The sequence below is a fragment of the Dryobates pubescens genome, chromosome 19 (genome assembly GCF_014839835.1).
Source record: "Dryobates pubescens isolate bDryPub1 chromosome 19, bDryPub1.pri, whole genome shotgun sequence".
NCBI classification, from domain to species: Eukaryota; Metazoa; Chordata; class Aves; order Piciformes; family Picidae; genus Dryobates; species Dryobates pubescens.
The window spans coordinates 8660447-8682466 of record NC_071630.1 but is presented as its reverse complement, the minus strand read 5'-3'; the positions used below and the strand labels follow the sequence as shown (position 1 = coordinate 8682466).

The 22020-nt window shown below is 45.2% G+C and overlaps 1 protein-coding gene across 2 annotated transcripts in view; it reads left to right on the top strand.

The window, feature by feature from the left end:
- The first annotated feature begins 276 nt into the window (after positions 1-276).
- The window catches only part of CDH11 (cadherin 11), an 89764-nt gene continuing 68020 nt past the window's right edge, over positions 277-22020 (top strand). Inside the window, exons 1-2 of one of the 2 annotated variants that reach the window (XM_054169992.1) lie at positions 277-295; positions 513-664. The gene's annotated coding sequence lies outside the window, so the exon portion shown is untranslated. Of the gene's footprint in view, positions 296-343; positions 665-22020 lie in introns of those variants that run through there. The other variant, XM_054169991.1, reaches the window with a different exon arrangement.

Here is a 22020-nt window from a genome sequence, read left to right as displayed (position 1 = left end):
CGGGGCTGTTCCGTGGGTTCCAGCCCACCCGCACCGCCGTGGGGTGGTCCTGGGCTGCCTGCAGAGGAGCAGTGACAGAGAAGGGACAGGGCATCCCTCCCGCAGCCTGCCAGCACCGCAGGGTGCGTGTCCCCGTCCCCCTCCTGTGGGTGCCTGTATGGCTGAAGGGTTGCAGAACCGAGCGTGGGGTGGGGACAACGTACCCTACCCACCCACGGACTGCCTGGGCGAAGGGAGAGAGTACCCTGGGCTCCTCGTCCCCTCGCTTTGCTCTTCCTACCCCAACTTCTCCCCCGTAGGCATCGGAGGGCACTCAGGATGCGGGAGGGCAGGCTCTGGGGTCTGCTTTCCTCTGGGGGTGGGGGGAAGGGAGAAGAAAATAGAGAAGAAGCAACAGCCTCCAGCTTTTCCCTTCCTCTAATCTTGCTTCACTCCTCCTTGCTCCTTCTCCCTCCCTCTCCCCTTTCCTCTCCCCTTTCCCCTCCCTCCCTCTTTCTAATTCCTGCCACTAGCTCGGAGCCTCATTCAGCAGCCGCTGCCCGTGGAGTGTAATAGGCTGAAGATGCTGCCGTGTCTGCTCAGTGTCTAGTTGTGAATGGGACTTGCCTCCTCTCCCTCCTCCGGAGGTGGCCAAGGGAAGCAGCCAGCCACGCCGGACCCGCAGGTAAGCGGCGGCCGCAGGAGCGTGCCGCGGGAACCAGCCGGGGCACGCCGGCGCCGGAGTTGTCTGGGGTGAGCGGGGCGGCGGGGTGCGGGACGCGCTGCTGCCGGGCGAGGAGGCGGCTTGGCGAGGGGGAAACGAAAAGAGCTCGGGGAGACGAGCCAGAGGAACGAGCAGGAGGATGCGTGCGGTGCGCCTGAAACTTGCGGCTAGCAGCGGGGCTGGGGCTCGGGCGTGCGGCGGGGGCCGAGCAGGTGTGCGGTGGGCAAGGCTCCGGGAGCGGAGCTGCCGGCGAGCGGCGCCGGGGCCGAGCAGCGCCTGGAGCGGGGCTACCGGCGAGCGGCGCCGGGGCCGAGAGAGGTGCGCGGCTCTGCCGCAGCTCCGTGCGGAGGCGGCCGGCGGGCTCCCGGAGGGGCGAGACAGTCTCGCCACAGGGAGAAAGGAAACGCTGTCGCAAACGGTATTGTTTTATTATTTTTTTTCTCTCTCTCTAGCTCTTCTACGGAGGGTGGAGGCGGGGGAGTGGGGTGAGGGGGTGGGGGGGGAGGGCGAGTATTTGCCCGTTTTAAAATGTTCCTCCGGAGAAGCAGATATTGAAAGCCCCGAACTGAAAATCTGTTACTTGCACTGTAGCTCCCAGGCGTGAAATGGATATGCAGAAATTAGGAGTGCATGAAATGAAGGATACTCTATCCAGAATGAAAAAAAGGGGAAGACTTTGATTTATATATTTCTTTTTATATTTTTTTTTTAATAATATATTTTGCTTTCTGGTTTTCAAATGCATTACTATTCACAAGGTACCAAAATGGTATCTGTCTGTAATGCGGGCTAGCCCCAAAAGCATTAGACTCTTGGGTGATACATGCATAAGCACATCCCTAAGAGACATAAAATAGATCAGGCTGTAGGTCTCCATAAATACCATTAACTTTTAGAATAAAAGTGCTTCCTGTGCAGTCCTCCGGGAGCACATATAGCAGTCTGACATCATGATACGAATGCCTTCACCTCCTATAGAAGTCCCCCTTTATTGTCTACTCTTTTAAATATTCATTTGGTGAGGAGAGGACCAGTATGTGCTAGGAGATCTTTGTACCATTGCTACTAAGGACCGTGTGGCTGTGTAACACAGTATTTACCTACTAAGATATCTGTGACAAAGGAACCTCTTTAGCAAATGAGGTCACTAATTCAGAAATTGGCCCTTTATAAGGAGAATGCTAATTTCTTTTTCACATTCCTATGGCTAGTAACTCCCTGGGAAAGACTTTCTTCCTGTTGATTTGTGATGGTGATACAACAGGAATTTTACAGACTCTGTGTTCCTCTGTTAAGAAATGAAATGTTTTTAGCTAATTAATAATGAAACTGTTGAATGAGAAAAGCACTAACAGATTCAGAAGCAGGGAAGCATGCACTCAGTCATTACTGAGTGTCTCTCTCTCTTTTCCCTCCCTCCCTTTTTCTTATGCTTGCTTTACTGTTTCCAAAGTGTGTGTGATTCTCCAGGTAAATACTTTGTTCTTTTTTTTTCCTATGCTGGCTAGAATATACCAATAAATACATTCGTTTTCAGTGTAGACCTTCTGCAATAATTAATCTGACATCTGCCTCAGCCAGGTCCGTCCACTGAGGTTTGGAACACAAATCGATGATTGTACTCAGTCCTTTGGATGATTTTATGTGGGGAAATACACAGCAGTATATGGAAGTGGAATTGCAGATGCCTGCTTATGAAGAGCATTTTCATAGCAGAGCGGTGAGATTCATGTTGCTGGGGAGATGGGCAGGAGGAAGAGTAGAGAGACTAAGAGCAGGGGATCTGGTTTGAGCTTCATACCTTAACACACAAAACATTTTTCTCACCTATTTCTTCGCCTACCACACTCTAGAAAACCAAAGTTTCTGACTGTACTTTTAAAGCAGTTCTCCCTCCCCTTGTAGGAGAGCAGCAAAACAAAGTTTCAAGACCTTCACTAAAAGAATGGGAAATTCTTTAGGAAAATTACCTAAAAGTCATCCTTCTTCTGCAGACAGGCTCTTGTTCTTAGGCCCTGGAATGGGATCTTGTTAATTTTTTTTCACCTCAGCCTTGCATTAGGCCATCAGAGAATGAGCATGGACAGAGAATGCTGTTTATAGACTTCTCTACATCAGCTTTAACTTTGCTGAATTTTTAAGTGTTGGCTGTCCAAAAAAATCACTGAGAACTCGATCGCTTCATTACCAGAAATGCTGCTACGATAGATTATGTCAAGAGATGGGATAAGTCGTTGCAATTTGGCATCAGCGGTTGCAGAAGGAAATCTGTATGGAAATGGTTGATTGAGAGTCAGGACAGCCAAATGAATTTTTCTTTCACATGACAACATGGGCAAACTATGAAGGTTAGAATGGTTTTTTTATGATTTGTCTGATCAAAAGCTTTAAATGTGGTTTCAGCTTCTACTAATACGTTATCCTGAGAACATTTGACACATTTAATTTAATTGAGTGTAAGGAACATATGTGAAGTTCAGACTTCCAGTAGACTGAGACTAACATTTCTGTTTTCTGCAAATGCTGCAGTGAAACAAAGCATAACTTGAGAAACAAATCTTCTGTTGCTGAGATTTCCACACTGTAAGTTATTTCTGTCTCAGATGTCATAGAAAATCTAAGCCATTTCAAACTTTCAAATGTCTTTGTTTTTATGAGCAGCCTAAACCAACTTGGAATCCATTTTGTGAGCTGGATGCTCAGCAAAATATCTTCAGCCTGTGAGAAAGAGAGGTCACATCTGGAATCAATTATTTGGAAACAGTTTAACAACATAGTTTCTAGACTTACTCTTTTTTTTGTTTGTTTTTGGTATGTCTCTGAGTTTTTTATGCAATTTCCTACACTACACCAATTTTTTGTTTTGTTTTTAATGGTACTTTAATTTTCATTGTCCCTTTTTGGGGCCATCCTAAAGCTTAGGGAGATTGATGGAAAATTGGTCATTGGTTTAAGTGTAGCATACACCCTTTTTTTGGCTTGTTTTTAATGGTATTTCAGTTTTTGTTGTTTCTTTGTTGAGGTCAACCTAAAGCCTAGGGACATACATGGAAAGTTTGCCATTGATTTTAAGTGTAGCTTGGACTTTGTCCATGTGAATTAAGAGGACTTTACTCTTAAGTATTGTCAGTTTGTCATATTTGTATATTATTTTATGTATATTTACGGATATTTCATACTGTCTTTTATCAGTTAAGGAACACTGCAGCCATTTATTTCTAAAACTTTGACACTATTTGAGGAAAAAATGTGGTTTGGGTTTTGATGCTGAAGGCTAGGACATTCTTAGACTGTGAAATGATTGATTCATTTCCGTGCAAGCCTGTGTACGCCAAATTATTAAACCCATTCATTTTCTGTCCCTGTGCAAGCAAGGACTTTGTAGTCATTTCAGCGTTACCGAAGGGCAGCAGATTTGCAGACGGGACTCCCGGGGGAGAGATTTCACTCGGGGAGCCGGGATTTTTGGGAAGCTTTTCTTCTCTTTGTCGCTCCGCTTTGCTCAACAGGTCGGTGTGAAACTACCGGAGGCGCTGCCGCGGGGGCAGAGGCGCGGAGCGGTGCGGAGCTGCGCGGTGCGGGGCTGGCGGTAGGCGGGAGGGCACTAGGGGGCGCTGCTGCTCCGCGCTGCCGCCGCCCCGCCGCCTTTCCGGGCGGCGATGAAAAGCCGTTTTGTTACCACCGGCATCGCTCGGCCCTCCCGGGGGAGTCGGGATTCAATCTCGCTGTGGTTCGGGCTAATGCGCAGGCAGTTTGTCAGGATTAACGTCTCTCTAGCCAGTGGCTCGCGTTACCTTCGGTGTCCCCTTCCCACCTTGGCGCTCGCTGCAAAGTTTGGGAATGCTGTAACTTCAGATGGTCTGGAGAGTGCCACAGCTGCAGTCTGGGTGTCAAACGAGCAGCCCTGTCCTCTCCCTGGCAGCCGTTTGATAGCTGTCTCTTCCTTCTTCGAGACACTGGAGTTTTGCTATGCCAAAAGAAGGCATTTAGAAAGAGAAACAAAACCATAGAAGCATTAAAGTAGGAAAAGCCTTCTAAGATCAAGCGCAACTTTCTATACTACACCTCCATGGCCACTAGACCACAGAATGGTTTGGGTTGGAAGGGACCGCCAAAGGTCATCTAGTGCAAACCCCCTGCAGTCAGTAGGGACATCCTCCACTAGATTGGGTTGCTCAGAGCCTTGTCGAACCTGATTTTGAATATTTCCAGGGATGGGGCTTAACTACCTCCCTGGGATACCTGTTCTGGTGTTCCACCACCCTCATGTTGCAGAACTTGCTCCTAACATCCAGTCTAAATCTACTCTTCTCTAATTTCAAACCATTGCCCCTCATCCTATCACTGCAGGCTGTTGGAAGCAGTCCCTCTGCAGCCCCCTTTAGATACTACAAGGTCACTATTAGGGCTTCTCAGAGTCGTCTTTTCTCCAGGCTGAACAGCCCCAGCTCCCTCAGCCTGTCCTCGCAACAGAGGTGCTTCAGGCCCCTCATAATTTTCATGGCCCTCCTCTGGACCCCCTCCATCAGGTCCGTTTCCTTCCCGTGTTGTGGCCTCCAGAACTGGACACTATTCCAGGTGAGGTCTCAGCAGGGGAGAGTCAAGTGGCGGAAGGGATAGTGACTCTTCACCTTGGGCAGCTCCGCTGGTGCTGAATACAGGAGCATGACCACTTCCTTACTCCCGTTGGCCATGCCATGGAGGCTTGAGTGCTCTTATCAAGGATGCCTCCTTGATAGAAGAAGAAGAACAACAGCAACGAAGACATATTAGGCCAAATTGGTCTAATTTTACCCATACACATCTAGGTCAGCGGAGCTTACAGCTGAAGAACTGAAAAGGAGATTAGTCCAAATAGTTTCCATGTATCCTGTAGCACCTTGGGATGTAAAACACATTGTTACAACCTATCAATGCAAATACTCGTCAATGGCAGTGCAGATGTTAAACGTTTCCAGGCTGGGAAGGATTCTTGTTTCCACCTGTCTTGTTCTGCTGTTCTTCCCTAGACATCCACTCAAGGCAGGATGCTGTTCTGCACAAATCTTTGAACTGATCCACTGACCAATCGGATTCCTGTGTATAGGACATATATTATATAAGTATCAGAGTGCAGAACTTCCTCTTATTGTATTCTGTCCACTGGGGCAGGTATGCTGCCAGAGGAGCTCATGTGTCTAATAGAAATTGTCTGCAACTTCAATGCCAAAAAATGGGCAGCACAGTCCCACAACAGTTGTACAGCTTCCTGGCAATCACATCAGATTTAGGATATTAATTAAGAATTATCTTAAATTAGCAGCTCTTGGTGAGAGAGTAACTACTGCACTGGAAAAGCAGCACTGCTTTGCTGGGGAGCACTGTGTTGTAAAGAGTACTCCAGTGTTTGTTAACAGCCCATCCTCAGTGCTCCAAGGCAGGGAACATCTCTTAAGCTGCTAGATGCACTCAAGGTGGGTGGAGAAGTCAGAGCTGCCAGTCATCTTTAAGACCCTCTAGAGAGCATTACACATGGATGGGGCATTAGCAGTGCCTTGCAAGCCAGCAGGAGTTCAGGGACAAATATCTGGAGCAGCCAGCCCTGCTGCTGAGCAGGGCCCGTGGGGAAGGTGACATTATGGTTAATTTTGCCTGACAAAAGCATAAGGGCTTCTCCCATAACTGCTTGGGTGGTGTGGTAGCTTTCAGGCATCCCATTCCCACTGAGCTCTGCTGGCTTCATGAGCCATAATTTAGCACTTTAAAATTAAAGTGCTGGCTTAAGCAAATTCTAAGGGGGTTTTGTGTTGTTGCTGTGGGTTTTTTGTTGTTGTTGTTGTTTTGTTTTTTTCTCTCTAAAGTTTGGCAATGAGTAAGAGCCCATTCCCTTCTGAATCAGCAAGAGTTCATCAGAATACTTAATTGCAATGAAATGGCAGGCAGAGTTGGAGTAGGAGAAATCAATGTAAATGAATTAAAAGGAAAGGACCAAGTAACTGAATTTAAAAGAGGAGCCAGGATTTTCCAGAGTGACTGGGGAGCAGTCCAACAACAGGTTTCCAAATACAGCTCAGTATTACACCAAGCATTTAATTGTTCATCCACAGATAAGACTGTAAGCCACATCATAGATAAACCAACTTAGGAGGCAGTTGTGGATCATGAAGTGTTATGAACTGGACAAAAGTGAGCAGAACTTTAACACATGATTGTAAGCTGTTGGAAGGACCTTTCTAGATCAGTGGTTACGCTTAAGCTTCCATTTAATTGTGTTGGTGTGGTCTGACACTCTTCCACTGTACTCCCAATGGTGCTGTGGAGACACAGGGCCACACAAAGACTAGAGTGATGAGCAGAAGGAATTCTGTCACCCTTTAAAATGCACTTTGCAGATTTATTTATGGTTATGATCTTCATAGCACCAAGCATTTAACTCCCTTAGGTTTGTATGGTGCCACTAGAGCAGGTTTCCTTGTGCTATCAGAGTGCGTTAGCACTACCCCACAGCTTGAAGACAGCCTGGCTTAGATGGCTGTGCACAGGTTTATTAGAATCGTAGAACTGCTTGGGTTGGAAAAGCCCTCTAGGATCATCAAATCCAACCATCAGCCTAGGACCACCATGGTCATTAAACCACGTCCCCAAGTGCCATAGCCATGCTTCCAGGGATGGTGACTCTACCACCTCTCTGGGCAACCTGTTCCAATCCCTGACCACTCTTGCAGGAAAGAAATATTTTTCTAACCTCCAACCTAAACATTTCCTGGCACAATTTCAGGCCATTTCCTCTTGTTCATGCTAGCAAGTGAAACAGAGGTTGAATTTATGGCTTGCAGCCTTCATTTCTTGTCATGGGATCTCCTCATCACACAAAGCCTATGCTAGTTTGGTAAGATAAAAAAAACTCCTTGAGGTCAATCCCGTTGATGTGCTGCTTCTACACTGCATTCCAGTCCCCTTCTACAGTGTGATCAGCAGACATTCCACGTGAAAGTATTTCATTTAAGGTTAAACTGGTGCCATAGAAACTTGGCTTTGACATAATTTCTATCCCAGGGAGGCTGCTGATATATATTTTAAAATAAAATAAAACTCCAGAAATGTATTAATTGGTCTCAGTGGTTAAGTTAAATAGTTAAACACATGCATACAGCTCAGTCTGTCAAGGAGAAGTCATTAGCTCAGTAGAAGCCAGAGATGATAGCTCTATTTGAAGCAGGAGACTAAACCCTATTTCCATTCATGCTAACTGTTTTATTAATACATGTATGTGTTGGCATTAAGTCATGCATTTAAATGGTCTGTCCCTTCTTGATTTAAAGTAATTATCTCAGAGCTCCTGGCTGCTGGATGAGTAACTGCATTACTCCTTTCATCTTTTATTAACAAATATTTTGTGTTATTGTGTCCAGTTCTGGGCCTCTCAATTTAAGAAGGACATTGAGACTCTTGAACATGTCCAGAGAAGGGCAACAAGGCTGGGGAGAGGCCCTCGAGCACAGCCCTGTGAGGAGAGGCTGAGGGAGCTGGGGTTGTTTAGCCTGGAGAAGAGGAGGCTCAGCGGAGACCTCATTGCTGCCTACAACTACCTGAAGGGAGGTTGTAGCCAGGAGGGAGTTGGTCTCTTCTCCCAGGCAACCAGCACCAGAACAAGAGGACACAGTCTCAATCTGCACCAGGGGAAGTTTAGGCTGGAAGTGAGGAGAAAGTTTTTCCCAGAGTAATTTGCCACTGGAATGTGCTGCCCAGGGAGGTGGTGGAGTCACTGTCCCTGGAGGTGTTCAAGAGAGGATTGGACATGGCGCTTGAATCCATGGTTTAGTTAGTCATGAGGTGTTGGATGATAGGTTGGACTTGATGATTTCTGAGGTCTTTTCCAACCTCATTGATTCTATGAATGACCAATATTAAAGCAGTGCAATGCTGCTGGGTCTGTTCAATACCTGCAGCACAGTGCTCAAACCTTCCAGTGTCATGTTGCATGTAAGCATCATTATTTACCTGCAGAGATTACCAGGCTAATGTAGCTGAACAATCAGACATTTATCCAATGCACACAGTGAGCAAAGCATTTTGAAAGATGACATCTCCTTCCCATCCTCTTCCAGGAATTGAAATTCCAGGGAAGATCTTTAATATTTTGCATGAGTGCATGCTGCTGTTCATTCACAGTTTCAAACCCAATTTCTGCAGACAAGAGAGGTCCCACAATTTTTGCAAAGCAGTTGAATAATAATTTTGCTAGGGGGAGTGTGTTCTGATTCAAATAGAAAACCTTGTCCACCACTGATTGTAGCCTTTTTATTTGTTACCATTCCAGTTATAGCTGGTATAGCTCAGAGAATAGAGCTGATTAGTATGCATTTCAATTCCTGGTGGCAATTTACAGAGCATTTCTGTTTCTAAAGCAAGAAGAAAACATAGAAGGCATTGGCATTTACATGCAAACAATTTATCATTTGCATACAAAAAGGCTGATTAGGTACCAATGCAAGTGACTGTTAGGTCAGACTGAGAACTGATAGTTCTTTCTGTCCTTAAAATTGTCAAATTTGCAATATTTATATGGGAGGGAAAAAAATTGTTCCTAAACTCTGAATATGTAGTCTTGTTTCAAGTACTACAAGCAACTGTCCCCTTAGAGCTCTCTGAGGTTCTTCTCTCCCCCCTACTCATAGAATCATAGAATCAACAAGGTTGGAAAAGACCTCAGAGATCATCAATTCCAACCTATCACCCAGCACCTTATGACTAACTAAACCATGGCTTCAAGTGCCACATCCAGTCCTGTTTTGAACACCTCTGCCCCGCTGAGACCATACATGGAATACTGTGTCCAGTTTTGGGATCCCCAGTTCAAAAAGATCTGCTGGAGAGAGTCCTATGGAGTCTATGAGGATGACTGGGGAACTTGAACATTTCTGCTCTGAAGAAAGACTGAGAGACCTGGGGCTGTTTAGTCTGGAGAGGAGAAGGCTGAGATGGGATCTGATCAGTGTCTAAAAATATCTGAGGGGTGAGTGCTGAGATGAAACTGATAAGATATTTTTGGTGGTGCCCAGGTACAACAGGTACAAGTTGGAACACAGGAGGTTCCACCTCGATGTGAGGAGACTCTTCATTGTGGTGAGGGTGACAGAGCAATGGAACAGGCTGCCCAGACAGGTTATGGAATCACCTTCTCCAGAGACTTTCAAAACCCACGTGGATGTGTTCATGCATGACCTGCCCTAGGCGAGCCTGCTTTGGCAGAGAGGCTGGACTAGATGGTCTCTGGAGGTCCCTTCCAACCTCTGCCATTCTGTGATTCTGTGATCTCTAGTTCATGGTTTTTGATGGTGCAGACTTTGGCTATACCCTTGTAGTGAATCTAGTTTAAGATGATCCCTTCCTTGGTGATTCCCAGACCTGTACCTCTACACTGCTCAGAGCCCACTGATCTGTACAAAGGGGACTTGGAGACTTCAGAGCTAATTGAGGTATTGGTGTGATCTGGGTTACAGTAAAACTCCTACAATGTTTAAGACTATTCTCTGCATGCCTGAGGGAGTTGGGGCTGTTCAGTCTGGAGAAGAGAAGGCTCTAAGGAGACCTTCTTGCAGCCTACCAGTCTCTTAAGGGGCCCTACGAGAAAGCTGGGAAGGGACTTTTTAGGGTGTCAGGGAGTGATAGGAGTAAGGGGAATGGAACAAAACTAGAAATGGGTAGATTCAGATTGGATGTTAGGAAGAAATTCTTCCCCCTGAGGGTGGTGAGACACTGGAACAGGTGGCCCAGGGAGGTGGTGGAAGCCTCATCCCTGGAGGTTTTTAAGGCCAGACTGGATGTGGCTGTGAGCAACCTGATGTAGTGTGAGGTGTCCCTGCCCATGGCAGGGTGGTTGGAACTGGATAATCCTTGAGGTCCCTTCCAACCCTAACAATTCTATGATTCTATGCCCTTCGGTAATGTTCTCTTCTCCTAGGCTTAGTTCTCAGTTTCTCAGATTCCTGCATCGGTGTTTTGAGTTCATTGAACTTGCTTATGTCAAGGTTGTACTTCGTGTACCTTAGTTTATCATCTTCTGCTCCTTCTCTGCAGCACAAAATTGAATATTCAGTGGACTTTTCACTAAGGAGCAGCTGAAGGACCTGGATTTGTTCAGACTGGAGGAGAGGAGGCTGAGGGGAGACCTCATTGCTCTCTACAGCTACCTGAAATGAGGTTGCAGTGAGGTGGGGTTGGTCTCTTCTCTACTATCAGGTGATAGAAGGAGAAGAAATGGCCTGAAATTGTGCCAAGGGTCAGTTAGGTTGGATATTAGGAACACATTTCTTTGTGGCAAGAGCGGACAGGGATTGGAACAGGCTGCCCAGGGAGGTGGTGGAGTCACCATCCCTGGAGGTGTTCAAGAGATGTGTGAACTTGGCACTTGGGGATGTGGCCTAATGGCCATGGTGGTCTCAGGTTGATGGTTGGACTTGGTAGTCTTAGAGGTGATTTCCAACTGTAACAATTTTATAGTTCTATGAATGGCATTGAGGTGACATTGAATGCCACCTTATTGTGGACTCTGCTAGGGAATTGCCCACCTTTATTTAATATATGTGCAGAATTTTGTTGTTGCTGCTGTTCACAGACTCTTTTTAGTGACTTCTGTGAACAGATAAATTGAAACTATTTATCAGATGGTCACACATCACTAGTTCAAATTCTCCCTGGTCAACCTGCTACATAACAGAGAAACTGTATTGGGGTCCAGGGGGTTATTCAGTTGGCATTAGTGTTATACAATAGCCTTGATATGGAAATGTAAAGTAATTTTGGTTTAAATTAAAGTAGTTCACTCATGTTTTTAAACAGAGATTAGATGGAGGTGTGCATTTCAGGGCTAAGCCACTTTCTACTCTCACTAGGAATGCTATCAATACACCATTGTGTGTATGAAATTGCACTAATATTTGTTTAATTATCCAATCAAATGGAACAAGAAATTAGTTTGGCTGAAATAATCAAGTCTATAGAGAATGTGCCAGCTCTGATAACTTAGCAAGACTTGACAGTTGCTGGTTGTCATGACCTTGGCTGTTTTAATGATGAGCTAGAGGTCAGGAAGTCTGCTAACTGCAATTACTGCCTTCAGAAGATTCTGTAGACCAGGAGCAGACTTGAACCAGGTTGTCTGCATGGATCAGATCACTGCTGAACTGGGTGCAGCTCTGTCTTTCGTTCTTCTAGCTGTTACATCCTGTTTCTGGCTCTCACCGTACCCAGTCCATGGAACTGCTTAGCTTTTATGCTATTTCACTCCAGAAAAGGAATCGTTATCAAGTTATTTCTTGAAAGCTGTTCATGATGTGAGAGCTACCAAAAAATGGGACTTGTATTTATTTACTGATTGGGGAGGTGGGGGGCAAATAAAATTACAGAAGGTCATTGATACTTGAGTAAGAAAATGAAGTCATGGAAATGAAATTAATAATGTGTACAAAAGGCTTTTCTGTTGATGTTAAATCACTTAGCCCACTGGAGGAGAGAAAAAAAAAAGAATGTTTTTGCCTAGAGGTATACCCCATCTGGAAATGAAATCCATTTTTGCTAGAAATGGAATCATTCAAAATAAACAGTGGAAAAGCTTGTGGTTTAACTGTTTCCATGTGCTTAGCAAGATACTATGTTTAACCCATAAATGCCTTGGGCAGTTGATAACCTGGAGTTAATGAATGCTAATCGCTTCTTCAATTTGAGAGCAGCAGCTTCTCCTTTCCTGCTTTTTAACATGCTTGGCTTGTTTGTTTATGTATTTACATACCTTTTTTTTTGTTTAATGTTTGGGGTTTTTTGATCAGGCAATGGAAAAGGCTGCTCAGGGAGGTGGTGGAGTCACCATCCCTGCAGGTGTACAAGAAATCTGAGGACATGGCAGTGTGGGACACGGTTTACTGGCCATGGTGGTGTTATGTTGAAGGTTGGACTCAGATGGTCTTAAAGGTCTCTTCCAAAGGAAGCAATTCTATCACTCTGTGATAATTATGTCACAGTGAGGATGTTGTGTCACTCGGATAAGAAGGTTTCCTGTTTCACACTTTATGTACAGCTCCTGTGGCTTACTGGAACAGCCCCAGAAAAGTCTATGCACATGAAGTTACTTCCTCCTCCTTACCAATTGATTATCCACATTTCCCCTTTGGGCTTTATGAGAAGTCCAACAAATTACAGAATACAGAATTAACCAGGTTGGAGAAGTCCTCAGTGATCATCGAGTCCAACCTATCACCCAACACCATCTAATCAACTAAACCATGGCACCAAGTGCCTCATCCAGTCTCTTCTTAAACACTCCCAGTGATGGTGACTCCACCACCTCCCTGGGCAGCACATTCCAATGGTCAATCTCTCTTTCTGTGAAAAACTTCTTTCTAGCATCCAGCCTAAACCTCCCCTGGTGCAGCTTGAGACTGTGTCCTCTTGTTCTGTGGGTGGTTGCCTGGGAGAAGAGACCAACCCCCACCTGGCTACAATCTCCCTTCAGGTAGTTGTAGAGAGCAATAAGGTCTCCCCTGAGCCTCCTCTTCCCCAGGCTAAGCAACCCCAGCTCCCTCAGCCATTCACATAGGGCTGTGCTCCAAACCCTTCCCCAGCTTTGTTGCCCTTCTCTGGACACGTTCCAGCAACTCAACAACTTTCCTAAACTGAGGGGCCCCAGAAACTTCTAAAGAAACAAATCAAGTGTTTTAAATGTAAAGACGTGAATTGCTATCTACATCCTCAAGTCCCAAAATAATTTGTCTATTATCTGGAGTAAGGCAGGCATAGTCATCCTGCTTTCTTTAGCCTGTGTCCTTATGAATTGAGATGTCAGGCTGCATGACATGAATCCTTTCCACAGCTGTGCCTTGAAGGACAGATGCATTTCTACCATGAGTGATACCAGGAACAAAAAAAATCCTGTTTGCAGAGCTGTTTTTTTCACTTCTCAGCAGCCTAGTGAGGTCATTTCCATAAACCATGAAACTGTTGCTAAAATTAAGGGGGGGGGGATATATATATATATCTATATATATATATGGCTGTGTTGTTGAAGCTGTATTGGGAACTGAGTAAGAGATACCTATACATTAATTATGCCTTCTAATTATGCTCTTTTAGTAACCTCCTCGTTTCCCTAAGGAATCCTAGGGTGAATGAAGAGAAGCATAATTCCTCATTTGTGGAGAGGAATTCTTTCAGTAATCACATTCAGATTTACAAACCATGTGGGAGAGCAGCATCTGTACTGACTTCTAATTTCTCTGCTGCTTTGCAGGCAGCATGGCTAAGACTTTGACTTGGTAATGGCAAAGATGATTTCATCCAGGTGCTTGCATCTGAGGGGGGGCGGGGGAAGAATGAAAGCCTTAAATCTATCTAGTTTTTAGTCTGCAGAAGAGGAGGCTGAGAGGAGACCTCATTGCTCTCTGTAGCTCTTTGAAAGGAGGTTGGAGTGAGGTAGGGATTGGTCTCTTTTCCCTAGCATCAGATGATAGGAGAGGAAATGGCCTGAAATTTTGCCAGGAGAGGTTTAGGTTGAAGATTAGGAACAAATTCTTTTCTGCAAGAATGGTCAGGGATTGGAACAGGCTGCCCAAGGAGGTGGTGGTGTCACCTTCCCTGAAGGAGTTCAAGAGATGTGTGGACATGGCACTTAGGGTGTGATGGCCATGGTGGTGTTAGGTTAGATTGCACTTGGTCTTAGAGGGCTTTTCCAACCAAAACAGTTCTGTGATTCTAAAAGCATTCTTTCACCTGACTAGACAAGTGTGTGCCCACTCATGTTTCTTCCAGGAAATAGCTGGAAAGCATGGAACACAATGCAAACTCTTGTATCACAGAGACAAAACTCCTTCCTTCTCCTTTTGTTTTGTGTCTCAGTGAGATGCAATCTAAAGAGCAGCTTCCACAGGCAAGTTTACTTGCCTGAAAAGTAATTTCAGCTTGTTTAGGAGGAGCAGGAATTTAAACCTTTCAATAAACATCAAGTCTGTGGTATAAGGATCTGAATTGGACCTTCTATACCTTCTCTACTCCTATTGGAGTAGCATTCCCCACTGGTACCACGGTAATCGCTTGGAAATGCTAGCTCCTTGCATGAAATTGGCTAGTGGTGCCAAAAGAGTTAAAAAACATATGGGCTAGCTATCTGGCTAGAGCTTCAAACAGCCACATTCTACATCAAAAAGGGACTACAGCAGCTCCTTGATCAAAGTTCAGGTAATTTAATTATTTGCCTTCATGAATCAAGGGGCCCTTGAACGAGCTCAGGATATCTGGATATTAGAATATGGGAAATTTATTGTTTCACTCCTTCTAATATTCCAACATCAAAGAGAGCTTTTTCCTATAAACAAAGCAGTCTGAAGTCAAAGAATTCAAGCAAGAGCTAGCGTGGAGGGATTCTGTTTGCTAGGATCTTTGTGAGCTGGAAATTAAGCTGATTCCTGTGGGGTGAGATATTTACCGCTGCGATTCTTTGTGTTTATTTTATATAACCAAACATCTGTACCAACTCCTGCAAGCTGCAATGCCTAGCTCCTGCTTCTCTATGTTCATTTAGCTGACTTTGTTTTTCCTGCTTCTCAATTTTAAGTGGTTCCCTCCCTCCCCCTCCCATTTTGCTTTTGCAAATCTCTCGCTTGTCGAGCTCTAAGCGACTCTTTGACCACGTCATGCTTTGAGATTCTAATTAGCACAGCGTAATGTAGACTGTGCACTCTAAAGCAGAGGAGCCCTCATTCATAGCTGATTCCCCCAGCAGCCCCAACCTAAAGCCAGAAAAAAAATCACAGCTGATGAGAAGCAGCCCATGGTCTGGAGCAGCAGCCCTGGCTCCTAAGCATTCTCTGTGCTTCTCCCCATCGGTGGCAGGCACGTTATTGCAGGCACCTTATTAAGCAAAAATTGATTGGCATATTGAAAACCTGAAACACAGCAGAGATCTGCATGCTGATACAAGAATGGCCTCTCTGCCTGCTTAAAGAAATAGCCCTTCTTTTCTAGGAAAGACTAATTCCTTTGTCTCTTTCCTTTTTGTTTTCATTTTTGCATTTCCTTATTTGTGGTCCACCGAATTTTCATCTACAGCTGGGGCTCAACCCCCATTTATTCTTTTTTTTTGCCCCCAGACACAAAATACTGAAATTCCTTATGGTAAGTGCCAGTCCTAGTGTGTGTGTGTGTGTGTATGTATGTTGTATGTTTGTCTGTTGTGTCATTGCTTCCTAACAGCTCTCTCATTGCCTGTGTTGTTCTGGTTTGATATGTGTTATATTCACGACCTGCAGCATTCCTGTGTGTCAAACTGCTCTTGAAGCCAGGGACAGGTCTCTGTGCAGAGTGCTTCCTTAGATCCTGGCAGGAAAGAACTATAAATTAGTGGGAGACAAGTCAGTAGAGAGAGGAAACAATTGCAGTCGCTACATGTGGTGACAAATATTTTCAAGGATATTGTAGAAGTTATATAAATGGAAAGGAAAAACAAAGCAGATTGGCTCGTCCCACCTGCTCATATTTACCTGGGAAGTAGTAGGTGCTACACATTGCTAATTTTGCAAAATTTCCTCCTGCAAATGAGAATTTTCCTTCGAAAATGCCACGGTAATGTTTGTAGAACAAAAGAACTGCAGAAGTATGATGTGTGAGCTCATTAATTATCTCATCTAGCGCAGTAAATGTGCAGATTCACACATTGCATTGGGTTGGAAGGGACCCTCAAAGGTCATCTTGTCTAACCCCCATGCAGTCAGCAGGGACACCTCAACACTGGTCAGGCTACACCTGGAGTCCTGTGTCCAGTTCTGGGCCCCTCAGTTTAGGAAAGATGTTGAGTTGCTGGAACATGTCCAGAGAAGGGCAACAAAGCTGGGGAGGGGTTTGGAGCACAAGTCCAATGAGGAGAGGCTGAGGGAGCTGGGGTTGCTTAGCCTGGGGAAGAGGAGGCTCAGGGGAGACCTTATTGCTCTCTACAACTACCTGAAGGGAGATTGTAGCCAGGTGGGTGTTGGTCTCTTCTCCCAGGCAACCACCTACAGAACAAGAAGACACAGTCTCAAGCTGTGTCAGGGGAGGGTTAGGCTGGATGTTAGGAAGAAGTTTTTCACAGAAAGAGAGATTGGCCATTGGAATGTGCTGCCCAGGGAGGTGGTGGAGTCACCATCACTGGAGGTTTTTAGGAAGAGACTGGATGAGGCACTTAATGTCATGGTTTAGTTGATTAGATGGTGTTGGATGATAGGTTGGACTTGATGATCTCGATGGTCTATGCTGTGCTAATTTATGCTATTCTATATCAGGCTGCCCAGGGCCCCATCAAGTCTAATCTTGAATGTCTCCAGGAATCAGGCCTCCACCACATCCCTGTGCAGCCTCTTCCAGTATTTCACCACCCTCATTGTAAAGAACTTCCTCCTGATGTCCAGCTTAAACTTATCCTCCTCCAGTTTCAAACCATTGCTTCTCGTCCTATTACTACAAGCTCTTCCAAGCAGTCCTTCCCCAGCCTTCCTGCAGGTGTCCTTCAGTATTGAAATAATGAAGACAGCAGTGCAGCATTCTGCAATTGATTATCATGCTGGTGAGGAGCTCTACAAAGTATTTTGTTTAAAGTAGTGACATGATGCTTGGAGAGCCACGCTCCTCTGCTTCAGGTAAAGGCGGTGTAATCTGCTTCACAACTCTGCTCCCTGTAAAAACATCTCCATCAGCTCTGTGCTCTGCAGTTCTTCACAAGCAGGTTACAGAAGCAAATCAGCTATGTTCAGTTGTGAGACATTCCAAATTCCTGCCACAATTCCCAGCTAACTGTTAGTGGAGAAAAATATGTTGTGTGAGACTTGAAACCACCTGAGACTGCTGGTTTAGTTCCTTCAGTTTGGACAGGAAATCTTCTTTTCAGCTTGAAAGACCTTGCTTTGCATTTCAGTTAACTAAACATGTTTGAAAGAGGCATGGCTAGCAGATAGAGAGGGGTGATTCTGACAATGCCCTGTACTGATGAGAACTCATTTGGAGTACTGTGTCCAATTCTGGGGCCCCCAACACAAGAGAGATATGGACCTGGTGGAATGGGTCCAGAGGAGGTTAGGAAGATGAACACCTTCCCTGTGAAGATGGGATGAAAGAACTGGGGCTGTTCAGCCTGGAGAAGAGAAAGCTCCAGGATGACATTAGAGCTGCATTTCAATACCTGATGGGGACACACAGGAAGGCTGGAGAGTTGAGCAGGACGAGGGGCAGTGATTTGAAACTGGGGCAGGGGAGATATAATTTGGACATCAGGAAGAAGTTCTTCACAATGAGAGCAGTCAAATACTGGAATAGGTTGCCTAGGGATGTGGTTGAGGCCCTGTTCCTGGAGACATTAAAAATCAGAGTTGATGTGGCCCTGAGCAGCCTGATCTATTTGGAGGTGTCCCTGCTCAGGGCAGAGGGATTGGACAAGATGACCTTTGAGGGTGCCTTCCCTCCTGATGCACTCTGTGGATCTGTAAATCACCGCCAGGTGAGAATCTCATTCCATGTTTGCCAAGAGCTCAGCCAGTAGAAAGATGATTGTTTTACTCCTGGTGTCATCCCAGCCAAAGAACTTCACTTGATCTACAGCAGTCTGACAGCCAGCACTGCCAGCAAGTTTTATGTGTGTGTTATATCTACGTAGCAGAGCTCACACCCTTCCTGAATGCCTGCCATCATTTCACTCTGAAACCTCTGATGTTCAACAGGACCTGAGTTTATGGAAGTCTTAATTTCTGCCCTGTAATCTCTGTGCTGGTGTGAGGGGTTACACTTGCCAGTGTCACTGCACATGCCTGTGCCATTACCAGAGGAGGAGGAGGAGGAATTGATTAGCAATAACACACTTCATTAACACTGTGCTTTCTCAATCATTGTGATTGTGGCTCTTCCCCTAAAACATCAAGTGGAACAGGTTTCATTTCAACCAAATCAATCTAATGTGTGAAAATTTACATAATTTCCTCTTACTGCGTTTATGGAGCAGCAGGAATTTTAATTTGCATTGTCTGCATAGTCTATAATCAAAGTGTTAAGAGCACAAGGTTTATTCATTATGTATGGCATGTGGTGACAAATTTACATAATAGGTTGCATCTTGCTGAAACATTCCTTCTTTCCCCATGCCCACCTATGCAATTTGGGGTATAACTTATTTTCTGTAAACCTGTTAATTCGATTAGAGAAGCCTTTTGAGTTCCATAGAAAGGTTTAGTAGGGAGAAGTGGCCTTGGAAAAATAAATAAGTGGCTAAAATCTCTTACTGAGAGATAAGTGCCTTGAAAACTGGGCTGTGGATCCTTAGTTCAGGGGAAAGCTGCAGTGTGTTCTGTGACTCTATGCTGAAGGCAAACAGTCACAGATTGAGCAGACAGGCACTTTTTTGGTTTGCTGGGTTGATTCTAAGAAAGCTTTCAAAGCTAAATTAGGGACTAAAAAAGCAATTAAGAGATGAAGATGCTCTAAACGTAAACTTCCATCGTTGGTTGTTGCCTGCTAAGGCAAACCTTTATAGAATTATAGAATTGTCAGGGTTGGAAGGGACCTCAAGGATCATCCAGTTCCAATCCCCCTGCCATGGGCAGGGACACCTCACACTACAGCAGGTTGCTCAGAGTCACATCCAGCCTGGCCTTAAAAATCTCCAGGGATGAGGCTTCCGCCACCTCCCTGGGCCACATGTTCCAGTGTCTCAGCACCTGCGTGGGGAAGACCTCCTTCCTAACACCCAATCTGAATCTACCCATTTCTAGTTTTGTTCCATCCCCCTTAGTCCTATCACAGTATCACACTATCACTCCCTGACACCCTAAAAAGTCCCTCCCCAGGTTTCTTGTAGCCCTCTTCAGGTACTGGAAGGCCACGATTAGGACTCCTTGGAGCCTTCTCTTCTCCAGACTGAAGAGCCCAAGCTCCCTCAGTCTGTCCTCACAGGAGAGGTGCTCCAGCCCTTTTATGTTATGAAAACAGCTTAACAAGATATTTTTTGATAAAAAAAATATTCTATTTTGTAGCAAATAGAAGGGGAAAAACAACAACAACAACAACAAAAAAAAAAAAAACAACAAAGAGAGAGGATTTGGATAGCATTTGTTGCAGCTAGAAATATCTACATAAGGAATGTCCAGAGAAGGGCAACAAAGCTGGAGAGGGGTTTGGAACACAAGCCCTATGAGGAGAGGCTGAGGGAGCTGGGGTTGCTTAGCCTGGAAAAGAGGAGGCTCAGGGGAGACCTTATTGCTCTCTACAACTACCTGAAGGGAGGTTGTAGCCAGGTGGGGGTTGGTCTCTTCTCCCAGGCAACCAGCACCAGAACAAGAGGACACAGTCTCAAGCTGTGCCAGGGGAAGTTTAGGCTGGATATTAGGAGGAAATTCTTCACAGAAAGAGAGATGGGCTATTGGAATGTGCTGCCCAGGGAGGCGGAGGAGTCACCATCACTGGGAGTGTTTAGGAAAAGACTGGATGAAGCACTTGGTGCTATGGTTTAGTTGATAAGATGGTGTTGGGTGATAGGTTGGACTGGATGATCTCTGTGGTCTTTTCCAACCTGGTTAATTCTGTGTTCTGTGAATGTGTTGTATCCATAGCTTTAGAGACACAGGTACTCTATGGAGTTTCATAGAGCTGCCATACCATCAAGATTTATCATTTAGATCTTGGAATCACTGAGTTTTGTATGTGGCATGCATAGTTTTCCTCTCCCTTTTTACTGCCCAAGTAAGGATTTTCAGGCTAAACTCTAGGAATATACATTTATTACAGCACAGTCTCTTGCAATGCAGCAGTCAAAGCAAATACAGTCCCTGTTCTGTCATGCACAGAAATTCAGGCAGTGCAACTTTATCTGCTTCTGATCAAAGAAAATCTCTGTAGAACCTCTTAAAAGCAATTCAGAATGTATTTTGATGTTGACAGTCATGCTCTTAAAACCCCTGTCCATGGAACATCTTTTTGAGTCCTCTACTGAAACATTCACACAAATAGTTTTTATTCATCAAATAGGGTTTGGTTGTTTTCTTTTTTATTAAACCCCTGCTCTGATGTTAAGAGTTTAAAACTGTCATAGTGCATTGTGTCTGAACTGCAACGAAGAGGGGGTGTGGGGGTGTTACATGCATGATGACTTGGATTTTCAAATTACATAAGCATTGGAGCAGACACAAATCTGACATTTGTGAATAATTCCAGCTCTGTGTGGCAGTGGAACCTTGGGTTTGTATAGCGACTGTTCACATCCAGCATGTGCCGGCTGCTTCTGAACAGTGCTATGGCAATGTAAATCCAGCCAGACCTGGACAGGCTGGAGAGGGAAATTGAATGCAATCCAACAAGGACAAGGGTAGAGTCTTGCATCTGGGAAAGAACAACCCCATGGACCAGGATAGGTTGTGGGCTGATCTGTTGGAGAGCATCGTGGTAGAAACTGACCTGAAGGTCCTGGTGGACAGAAGGATGTCCATGAGCTAGCAATGTGCCCTTGTGGCCAAGAAGGTCAAGGGCATCTTGGGGTGAATTAGAAGGGCTGTGGTGAGTTGTTCGAGAGAAGTTCTTACCCTGTACTCTAGCGAGGCTGCATCTGGAATATTGTGTCCAGTTCTGGGCCCCTCAGTTCAAGAAGGACCTTGGGGAACTGCTTGAATGAGTCCAGCACAGAGCCACAAAGCTGCTGAAGGCAGTGGAATGTCTCCCTGTGAGAACAGGCTGAGGGAGCTGTGGATCTTGAGCTTGGAGCAGAAGAGCCTGAGGGGTGACCTCATTGCTGTTGCTAAAGATGTGCAGGGCAGTGTTGGGTGGACAGAGCCAGGCTCTGCTCAGTGATGTCCAGTGATAAGACAAGGGGCAATGAGTCCAAGCTGGAGTGGAGGAGATGCCATGGGAGCAGAAGGCAAAACTTTGACCGTGAGGGTGCCAGAACCCTGGAGTAGGCTGCCCAGAGGTTGTGGAGTCTCCTTCTCTGAAGACATTTGAAATCCACATGGATTCATTCCTGTGTGACCTGCCCTGGCAGGGCCTGATTTTGGACTGGATGATCTTTTGAGGTCTCTTCCAACCCCTAACATTCTGTGATTCTGTGAAATGCAATTGCAAACATAAAAAGTAGAGCAAGCACTGTAAGTTCACATTACTAAAGCAATAAGATTAATACACACAGTCAGATAATGCTCTGTAGGTTTAGAGAGGTGCAAAAGACAAAGGAAAGCCAGGTAACCTCTGAGAGGGAGAGAAAATCCAGGGGCAGGGGACACTCATTTTGCAGCTGAACTCACCAATGAAAGTGATTACGAAGCTGTAACACTGTGGTGTTCCAT